A 10,938-nucleotide genomic window follows, 5' to 3' on the forward strand; every position below is an offset into this window, starting at 1 on the left:
TATTTCTTTCGCGACAATTCGAAATATGTGTCTTGGATGGTGCCGTAAAAGAGGCTGTGGTTTACGACTATGCTTACGGGAGGTAAAAATGGGAGACAATTTTGCATGACATTGAATGGAAGCACCACATAGCACATCTAAAGCATCAAGTATTTTAGGTTTACTACATGACTGTCCTGCCAGTACCAAACAAACCGCGAATATGTCCCCTTGTACAATCGCATTTGGAATATAAGTGTGCGCGTACGAGTATTTGGGACCCTTTATACCAAATTGGCAAAAATGCTGTTGAAAAAATTCAACGCAGAGCAGCTCGGTTTGACCGGAAACTACAAGAGTGCTAAGGAAGCTTCAATGAAGTGACCATGCCTTGGAAATAGCAGAGTAACTTTCCTATACAAAGCTACAAATAATCTAATTGCTTTTCAAGATGATAAACTACCAGAATCGTCATCGTCACGGTTTACTAACCTGGTTCTTTCCTCATATCGATCATTGCCAAAAAAAATATTGTAAATATTCACTTATTCCTAGGACAATTCCGGAATGGACTCTCTTACCACTGTCCATTCAACAATCAAATTCAATACAGTTCAAATCATTGAAATCACCGATCTCATAGCTCGTGCTCACGTACCTGAACACGGGTGAGATCTAAAGGACGCCGCCAGCGTTACGCCTGTGTGATGATATTCCTTTTGGATGTTTTACACAGTATAGAAGTAGAAATAAAGTTTGATGATATAGCTTTTAGGTTTAATGACTCATTTGCATAAGTAATGATTTTCAGTAATTAGGCTAAATATTAAAAATGCACGTTTCAAATTCAATATAATTTACTACATGCATGAAACATAAAGTGCACAGCTTCTAATGTAGTTTTTACTTGTAATGAATCATTTGCATAATTAATATTTATGGTATATACTTGAAACATAACTAATGTTCTATTGCATTAATTCCAAGAATTATTGTGTGTATGAACGAAAATCTATCGACTTTGCCCTTATGCCTAACAAAAAAAATGTATGGTTCCGATTACGCTCAATTTAAGAATAGGTGGGGTAGGTAGATTTTTTATTTCATGTTTCTATATATGTTTTTTCATATGCGAGTGTAGTTATGTTTTCCGTTGTATTCCAAATGGTGTCTGTGTTATTGATTTCTTTTCATCAGATGTACAGCCATTACAGATTGGGAGAACAGTTTTATATTGTCTTTTTAAATTGATGTCAGTTTCCGCATTCACTATTTCTTGCAAGACTTCACAATTTTGACGATTTTATTTTATTTTTCTCGAATACGTATAAAACATTTAGGGTCGGCAATGAAAAACTAGGTGGGGTCGGGTAACCGGAACCAAACAATTATTTGTTTAGGCCTTAACAGCACAAAGAAACAAATTTGACGAAAAAAAGGTGTTAACATGTTTATATTTTCCTACTTGCCTATTCTCTCTAACACGGCCCATGTTAGAGAATAGACAAAGTTTGAGGGGCCACGTCAAAATTCTTTGCACCACTCTCGTTTCATTTTTTACGCAAATTTTTTGACCAAATTTGGTGCGCAGGTACAGTTTGTCCTCCCTAACAACATATACACGCCATTTACTCAAAAGTCCTATTTTTCGTGTATATTGACACATTTACATATGAACTATAATACCCGTATATAGTGTCCTTTCACCTCTGGGTTTGAATTGATCGATACAAATAAGTATTAAACATCTATCCTGAAATTTTGGTCAAAAAATTCCATCGGGAAGGTGCTAACCCTAGCCTATTTTAAATCAAATCGCGCCACCAACGCTGAGATTTTCCGATCTTTTGTATTACTTTGGCGGTTGACTTTTTAGAAAAATCGGTCCCGTTTCGTTATTTTTGCGAATTTTTCAACCAAATTTGGTATGTGTGTGTATGTTGACATGGTTGGTAACATGTTGGATCATGGCCGGAAAATTTCGTTTCGATTTTTATTTTATTTTTTTGTATTATTTTTAGTTTTGCTAAATTTCATCCAATATTAAAAGGTTTTACATTTTTGGAAAGAGCATAGTATTGGCTTTCAGGAAATATGTAGTTTGTGTATATAAATCTGTATCATTTTTCAACTGGGAAGTATCAATCTGTACATGTAGCTAGGAATCTATGGGGCCAAATTTGAGCGTATCCAGACATGTGCATTCTGTTGTCTGTGACTTGTAACTTCAAGATTTTCGACTTGACCCGAACTTGGGTAACATGACTTGACATGGCATTATGTGACCTTGCCTGACATGGCTGAATTTGACATCTGCTGACATATTTTTTTACTACCTTACATGGGTGTGCTAGATCGAATATTGTCAAAATTAAACATCGAACCAAGACATGACCTAGCAAAGGTCATACTAACCTGGCATGACCTGACATGGACGGTTTTGACTTCTCATGGAGTTTGGCCAGACTCATTGCATACAGAGGTACATTGGTTACCACCATCACCACCAACTTTGATTTACACGACCTGACCCCTTTTGAACTTTAACCTTATGAACTGCTAATACTTGACATGACCCCAGTTCTAAGTGAAAAATAGTGTAGTATATGGAGGTCATATGTTTGGAAAAATTAACTTGGTGAAATCTAAGTTTTTTTTACCTGACCCGTCACTGCATAGGTCAACCTATCTTGACATGACCCGAAAATATTTGCTCGTTTCTATGGTAACTCTACAGGTCATGGGCATTGGCAAGAGTTTTTGACATGTACATATGGTTCCAGAAATGGACTGTCACATTTACATTCCAAGTATATTTTAGAAAAGATAGCGTCACACAAAAAATCGGGGGTCAAAGGTCATTTCCTAACAATAAATGTGACATCGAAAGAGTGCCGGGGATCTAGGTGTAGCTCGTTGGATAAAACACTAGTGAAGGTACCTAGTAGATTTTACGTGGTCTACTGATCGGATACTAGTACTGAGTAGATCTTGCGTGGTCTACTGATCGGATACTAGTACTGAGTAGATCTTGCGTGGTCTACCGATTGGATACTAGTGAGAGTGGACTTTGCATGGTCCACTCCGTAACTACGTAGATAGTACACCTTGGATGGCAGAGATATTACTAGAGAGATAATCTCCCCCCCCCCATTTTTTTTTTTACTTCAACCAGTTTGACGATAAGTGCAGCAACTCTGATCTGTTCAACTTTTACACAATACTTGAAGAGAATAAAGTCAAGTGTTCCATTTGAGATATTTTTCTCTGGCGTATTTTCTGGCGATCTTTGGGTCGTTAACCCGATACTATAGATTCCCCTCCCCGATTTCTGAATCATCGAACCAGTGAGACATCGGAAGAAGACCATATCGACAACGCTACGACAAGTGAAGACAACGTTCAATTTTATTTTGGTTGGTGCTGGCTGAAGTTCGACAACTATTCAACGAAATACAATGTTGAACTAAGAAATAGAATGTTGAACTGTGAAATACAATGTTGAACTGAGAAATAGAATGTCGAATAGTGGAACCCTGAAATCAAATGTGTAACTGTGAAATTGGGTTTAGAAGAATGAGTAGTCGAATGAAACAGGAAGCAGAGTAATCGAATGTCGAACTGTACAATAGAATACAGAATTAAACATGGAAAATAGAAAACAGAATTAAAAAATGGAAAGTTGAGTTGTAAAATTTCATTCAGAAATGAAAGTTCAGTTGTTTAATTGCATTCAGTTTTGGAATGACGAATTGTAAAATGGAATATAGAACAGAAAAATAGATATTTGAGTTGTAAAATTGAAATAAGAATAGCAAAATGAGGAGTTGTAATTTTGTCATGGATTGGACACCATACACTCTTCCGCCTTCCTTCGTCCCAGGTCGCCCGCGAAAAACTGTGACAATTAGTCGTTCGGGAACAAAACGTTTCGAAACGTCCGCGGGCGTTTTGTCTACCGAACACGCCCCAGGTATCTCGGTTTTGATCTTCATAAACACCTGTCTATGAAGAGAAATATCTCTAGAAAGTGTGGAATTGCAGCGGACAATATACAAAGATTGAAACTAATTAAACAGTATTTAGATTTAGACGCAAGAAAAATAGTAGCATCAGGCATGATACTTTCCCATTTGGACTATGCTAACTCTCTATATGCAGGACTTCCGAAATGTGACATGAATAAACTTCAGTGGATTCAAAATATGGCTGCTCGAACAATTCTAGATAAAAAAAATACAAGCTTATGGGACGGTGCTACAGCATGCTTAAAAACACTACACTGGCTATCTGTGAACCTCAGATTTCTCTATAAAATATGTTGTTTAATGTTCAAATGTCATTGGAATGAGACACCAGACTACTTAATATCTATAATAACTCCTTCCAAGGTGAAGCGCACCGGACTGAGGTCAATTAACAATTTGGAAAGTTCCTACCATGTTCCTAGAACGGTCCGTAAAACATTTGGAGACAGGGCATACAGTGTTCAAGGTCCCAAAAAATGGAACGCATTACCACTAGACCTGACAAATACAGTCACGTATGAAAAGTTTAAAGTGGAACTCAAAACTCACCTTTTTGGTAAATTCTAGAGCGGAGAGCCACTAGCTATTATTGAGAACATTATTACAGACTATGTCCAGTATCAGACTGTCACTATCTAGTTCTAGTACTACGAACACTAGTACTGCTACAGACTATTTCCAGTATCAGACTGTCACTATCTAGTTCTAGTACTACGAACACTGCTGGAGACTATTTCCAGTATCAGACTCTCACTATCTAGTTCTAGTACTACGAACACTGCTGGAGACTATTTCCAGTATCGGACTGTCACTTTCTAGTTCTAGTACTACGAACACTGCTACAGACTATTTCCAGTATCGGACTGTCACTATCTAGTTCTAGTACTACGAACACTGCTAGAGACTATTTCCAGTATCAGACTCTCACTATCTAGTTCTAGTACTACGAACACTGCTACAGACTATTTCCAGTATCGGACTGTCACTATCTAGTTCTAGTACTACGAACACTGCTACAGACTATTTCCAGTATCGGACTGTCACTATCTAGTTCTAGTAGTACGAACACTGCTACAGACTATTTCCAGTATCGGACTGTCACTATCTAGTTCTAGTACTACGAACACTGCTACAGACTATTTCCCGTATCGGACTGTCACTATCTAGTTCTAGTACTACGAACACTGCTACAGACTATTTCCAGTATCGGACTGTCACTATCTATTTCTAGTACTACGAACACTGCTACAGACTATTTCCAGTATCGGACTGTCACTATCTAGTTCTAGTACTACGAACACTGCTACAGACTATTTCCAGTATCGGACTGTCACTATCTAGTTCTAGTACTACGAACACTGCTGGAGACTATTTCCAGTATCAGACTCTCACTATCTAGTTCTAGTACTACGAACACTGCTACAGACAATTTCCAGTATCGGACTGTCACTATCTAGTTCTAGTACTACGAACACTGCTGGAGACTATTTCCAGTATCAGACTCTCACTATCTAGTTCTAGTACTACGAACACTGCTACAGACAATTTCCAGTATCGGACTGTCACTATCTAGTTCTAGTACTACGAACACTGCTGGAGACTATTTCTAGTATCGGACTGTCACTATCTAGTTCTAGTACTACGAGCACTGCTGGAGACTATTTCCAGTATCGGACTGTCACTATCTAGTTCTAATACTACGAACACTGCTGGAGACTATTTCCAGTATCGGACTGTCACTATCTAGTTCTAGTACTACGAACACTGCTACAGACTATTTCCAGTATCGGACTGTCACTATCTAGTTCTAGTACTACGAGCACTGCTACAGACTATTTCCAGTATCGGAATGTCACTATCTAGTTCTAGTACCACGAACACTGCTACAGACTATTTCCAGTATCGGACTGTCACTATCTAGTTCTAGTACTACGAGCACTGCTGGAGACTATTTCCAGTATCGGACTGTCACTATCTAGTTCTAGTACTACGAACACTGCTGGAGACTATTTCCAGTATCGGACTGTCACTATCTAGTTCTAGTACTACGAACACTGCTACAGACTATTTCCAGTATCGGACTGTCACTATCTAGTTCTAGTACCACGAACACTGCTACAGACTATTTCCAGTATCGGACTGTCACTATCTAGTTCTAGTACTACGAACACTGCTGGAGACTATTTCCCGTATCGGACTGTCACTATCTAGTTCTAGTACTACGAACACTGCTAGAGACTATTTCCAGTATCGGACTGTCACTATCTAGTTCTAGTACTACGAGCACTGCTGGAGACTATTTCCAGTATCGGACAGACACTATCTAGTTCTAATACTACGAACACTGCTAGAGACTATTTCCAGTATCGGACTGTCACTATCTAGTTCTAGTACTACGAGCACTGCTACAGACTATTTCCAGTATCGGACAGACACTATCTAGTTCTAATACTACGAACACTGCTAGAGACTATTTCCAGTATCGGACTGTCACTATCTATTTCTAGTACTACGAACACTGCTACAGACTATTTCCAGTATCGGACTGTCACTATCTATTTCTAGTACTACGAACACTGCTACAGACTATTTCCAGTATCGGACTGTCACTATCTAGTTCTAGTACTACGAGCACTGCTAGAGACTATTTCCAGTATCGGACTGTCACTATCTAGTCTAGTACTACGAGCACTGCTGGAGACTATTTCCAGTATCGGACTGTCACTTTCTAGTTCTAGTACTACGAACACTGCTAGAGACTATTTCCAGTATCAGACTGTCACTATCTAGTTCTAGTACTACGAGCACTGCTGGAGACTATTTCCAGTATCGGACTGTCACTATCTAGTTCCAGTACTACGAACACTGCTACAGACTATTTCCAGTATCGGACTGTCACTATCTAGTTCTAGTACTACGAGCACTGCTAGAGACTATTTCCAGTATCGGACTGTCACTATCTAGTTCTAGTACTACGAGCACTGCTAGAGACTATTTCCAGTATCGGACTGTCACTATCTAGTTCTAGTACCACGAACACTGCTACAGACTATTTCCAGTATCGGACTGTCACTATCTAGTTCTAGTACTACGAACACTGCTGGAGACTATTTCCAGTATCGGACTGTCACTATCTAGTTCTAGTACTACGAACACTGCTAGAGACTATTTCCAGTATCGGACTGTCACTATCTAGTTCTAGTACTACGAGCACTGCTAGAGACTATTTCCAGTATCGGACTGTCACTATCTAGTTCTAGTACCACGAACACTGCTACAGACTATTTCCAGTATCGGACTGTCACTATCTAGTTCTAGTACTACGAACACTGCTGGAGACTATTTCCAGTATCGGACTGTCACTATCTAGTTCTAGTACTACGAACACTGCTAGAGACTATTTCCAGTATCGGACTGTCACTATCTAGTTCTAGTACTACGAGCACTGCTGGAGACTATTTCCAGTATCGGACTGTCACTATCTAGTTCTAGTACCACGAACACTGCTACAGACTATTTCCAGTATCGGACTGTCACTATCTAGTTCTAGTACTACGAACACTGCTGGAGACTATTTCCAGTATCGGACTGTCACTATCTAGTTCTAGTACTACGAACACTGCTAGAGACTATTTCCAGTATCGGACTGTCACTATCTAGTTCTAGTACTACGAACACTGCTGGAGACTATTTCCAGTATCGGACTGTCACTATCTAGTTCTAGTAGTACGAACACTGCTACAGACTATTTCCAGTATCGGACTGTCACTATCTAGTTCTAGTACTACGAACACTGCTCGAGACTATTTCCAGTATCGGACTGTCACTATCTAGTTCTAGTACCACGAACACTGCTAGAGACTATTTCCAGTATCGGACTGTCACTATCTAGTTCTAGTACTACGAACACTGCTAGAGACTATTTCCAGTATCGGACTGTCACTATCTAGATCTAGTACTACGAACACTGCTACAGACTATTTCCAGTATCGGACTGTCACTATCTAGTTCTAGTACTACGAACACTGCTACAGACTATTTCCAGTATCGGACTGTCACTTTCTAGTTCTAGTACTACGAACACTGCTGGAGACTATTTCCCGTATCGGACTGTCACTATCTAGTTCTAGTACTACGAACACTGCTACAGACTATTTCCAGTATCAGACTGTCACTATCTAGTTCTAGTACTACGAACACTGTTACAGACTATTTCCCGTATCGGACTGTCACTATCTAGTTCTAGTACTACGAACACTGCTACAGACTATTTCCAGTATCGGACTGTCACTATCTAGTTCTAGTACTACGAACACTGCTACAGACTATTTCTAGTATCGGACTGTCACTATCTAGTTCTAGTACTACGAACACTGCTGGAGACTATTTCCCGTATCGGACTGTCACTATCTAGTTCTAGTACTACGAACACTGCTACAGACTATTTCTAGTATCGGACTGTCACTATCTAGTTCTAGTACTACGAGCACTGCTACAGACTATTTCCAGTATCGGACTGTCACTTTCTAGTTCTAGTACTACGAGCACTGCTACAGACTATTTCCAGTATCGGACTGTCACTATCTAGTTCTAGTACTACGAGCACTGCTACAGACTATTTCCAGTATCGGACTGTCACTATCTAGTTCTAGTACTACGAGCACTGCTACAGACTATTTCCAGTATCGGACTGTCACTTTCTAGTTCTAGTACTACGAACACTGCTGGAGACTATTTCCAGTATCGGACTGTCACTATCTATTTCTAGTACTACGAACACTGCTACAGACTATTTCCAGTATCGGACTGTCACTATCTAGTTCTAGTACTACGAACACTGCTACAGACTATTTCCAGTATCGGACTGTCACTTTCTAGTTCTAGTACTACGAACACTGCTGGAGACTATTTCCAGTATCGGACTGTCACTATCTATTTCTAGTACTACGAACACTGCTACAGACTATTTCCAGTATCGGACTGTCACTATCTATTTCTAGTACTACGAACACTGCTACAGACTATTTCCAGTATCGGACTGTCACTATCTAGTTCTAGTACTACGAACACTGCTACAGACTATTTCCAGTATCGGACTGTCACTATCTAGTTCTAGTACTACGAGCACTGCTACAGACTATTTCCAGTATCGGACTGTCACTATCTAGTTCTAGTACTACGAACACTGCTGGAGACTATTTCCAGTATCGGACTGTCACTATCTAGTTCTAGTACTACGAGCACTGCTACAGACTATTTCCAGTATCGGAATGTCACTATCTAGTTCTAGTACTACGAACACTGCTAGAGACTATTTCCAGTATCGGACTGTCACTATCTAGTCCTAGTACTACGAGCACTGCTACAGACTATTTCTAGTATCGGACTGTCACTATCTAGTTCTAGTACTACGAACACTGCTACAGACTATTTCTAGTATCGGACTGTCACTATCTAGTTCTAGTACTACGAACACTGCTACAGACTATTTCTAGTATCGGACTGTCACTATCTAGTTCTAGTACTACGAACACTGCTACAGACTATTTCTAGTATCGGACTGTCACTATCTAGTTCTAGTACTACGAGCACTGCTACAGACTATTTCTAGTATCGGACTGTCACTATCTAGTTCTAGTACTACGAACACTGCTACAGACCATTTCTAGTATCGGACTGTCACTATCTAGTTCTAGTACTACGAGCACTGCTACAGACTATTTCCAGTATCAGACTGTCACTATCTAGTTCTAGTACTACGAGCACTGCTAGAGACTATTTCCAGTATCAGACTGTCACTATCTAGTTCTAGTACTACGAACACTGCTACAGACTATTTCCAGTATCGGACTGTCACTATCTAGTTCTAGTACTACGAACACTGCTGGAGACTATTTCCAGTATCGGACTCTCACTATCTAGTTCTAGTACTACGAACACTGCTGGAGACTATTTCTAGTATCGGACTGTCACTATCTAGTTCTAGTACTACGAACACTGCTACAGACTATTTCCAGTATCGGACTGTCACTATCTAGTTCTAGTACTACGAGCACTGCTACAGACTATTTCCAGTATCGGACTGTCACTATCTAGTTCTAGTACTACGAACACTGCTAGAGACTATTTCCAGTATCGGACTGTCACTATCTAGTCTAGTACTACGAGCACTGCTGGAGACTATTTCCAGTATCGGACTGTCACTTTCTAGTTCTAGTACTACGAACACTGCTAGAGACTATTTCCAGTATCAGACTGTCACTATCTAGTTCTAGTACTACGAGCACTGCTACAGACTATTTCCAGTATCGGACTGTCACTATCTAGTTCTAGTACTACGAACACTGCTAGAGACTATTTCCAGTATCAGACTGTCACTATCTAGTTCTAGTACTACGAACACTGCTACAGACTATTTCCAGTATCGGACTGTCACTATCTAGTTCTAGTACTATGAACACTGCTACAGACTATTTCCAGTATCGGACTGTCACTATCTAGTTCTAGTACTACGAACACTGCTAGAGACTATTTCCAGTATCGGACTGTCACTATCTAGTTCTAGTACTACGAACACTGCTACAGACTATTTCCAGTATCGGACTGTCACTATCTAGTTCTAGTACTACGAACACTGCTACAGACTATTTCCAGTATCGGAATGTCACTATCTAGTTCTAGTACTACGAACACTGCTAGAGACTATTTCCAGTATCGGACTGTCACTATCTAGTTCTAGTACTACGAACACTGCTACAGACTATTTCCAGTATCGGACTGTCACTATCTAGTTCTAGTACTACGAACACTGCTAGAGACTATTTCCAGTATCGGACTGTCACTATCTAGTTCTAGTACTACGAACACTGCTACAGACTATTTCCAGTATCGGACTGTCACTATCTAGTTCTAGTACTACGAGCACTGCTGG

Source organism: Glandiceps talaboti, chromosome 1 (assembly GCF_964340395.1).
Source record: "Glandiceps talaboti chromosome 1, keGlaTala1.1, whole genome shotgun sequence".
In the NCBI taxonomy this organism is placed as follows: domain Eukaryota; kingdom Metazoa; phylum Hemichordata; class Enteropneusta; family Spengelidae; genus Glandiceps; species Glandiceps talaboti.